The sequence below is a fragment of the Acyrthosiphon pisum genome, chromosome A1 (genome assembly GCF_005508785.2).
Source record: "Acyrthosiphon pisum isolate AL4f chromosome A1, pea_aphid_22Mar2018_4r6ur, whole genome shotgun sequence".
NCBI lineage: Eukaryota > Metazoa > Arthropoda > Insecta > Hemiptera > Aphididae > Acyrthosiphon > Acyrthosiphon pisum.
This window is the reverse complement of record NC_042494.1, coordinates 44,329,840-44,330,859: the sequence shown is the minus strand read 5'-3', so window position 1 is coordinate 44,330,859 and position 1,020 is coordinate 44,329,840.

The window sequence follows — 1,020 nt, the reverse complement described above, 5'->3', positions numbered from 1 at the left end:
AGGCAATTATAACAAAAGTCAAAAATACGTGAATAAAAATGATAGTACAAAACCAGGAAAATGCAATCACTGTAAAAAACCAGGACATTGGAAAAGGGACTGCAGGATATTCAAAAAGGAACAAGAAAAGAAATCAACTTCCGGTTTGGCGCTTATTGGTGTACAAAGAAAAATTGAAGAAATCGACGACTCAGACTCAGGTGCGAGCGACCACATGACAAATCGAAAAAAGTAGTTCGTCGATTATAAACATTTTGATGTGCATTCTCTTATACGTATTGGAGATGGTAAGCACATTATGGCAGTCGGAAAAGGTAACATAAATATTGTTATGTTGACAATAAGTGGATAAAAGGCTACTTAGAAAATGTTTTATATGTACCTGATCTATAGGTAAATTTATTTTCTTGTGGGGCATGCCTTGATAAAGGAATTACAATGGTGACAGACAGTAAACGTTGCACATTTAAAATTAATAATCGTGTAATTGCAGTCGGTGTTCGTGAGGATAAATTGTTTACAATGCTAATCAAAACAGATATTCCACAGGAAATTGGACACTGTGCTAACGTTGCAGACTGCAGTTAAGAAATTAACATTAGAACACTGGCACAAAATACTATGTCATCAGAATGTAAAACATGTTCGTGAGTATTTAAAACACAATGAAATACAATTTACAGATATACAAGGACAGTTATTCTGTGAACCATGCATGTATGGCAAACAGCATAAAGAGACGTTCACTCTGAGCGAAACAATAACTACTGAACCAGGGCAAATAATACACAGCGACGTATGTGGACCCCCATGGAAGAGAATTCACTAGGAGGTAAAAGATATTTCATTATATTTAAAGATGATTATTCTAAATATACTTATGTCTATTTTATAAACATAAATCTGAGGTTAAAGAAAAACTTAATTGTTTTCTGAGTATGGTTACAACTCAACAAAAAATGTTATTAAAACTATTAGAAGTGACTGTGGATTAGAGTATAAGAATTCCGAAGTTCAATC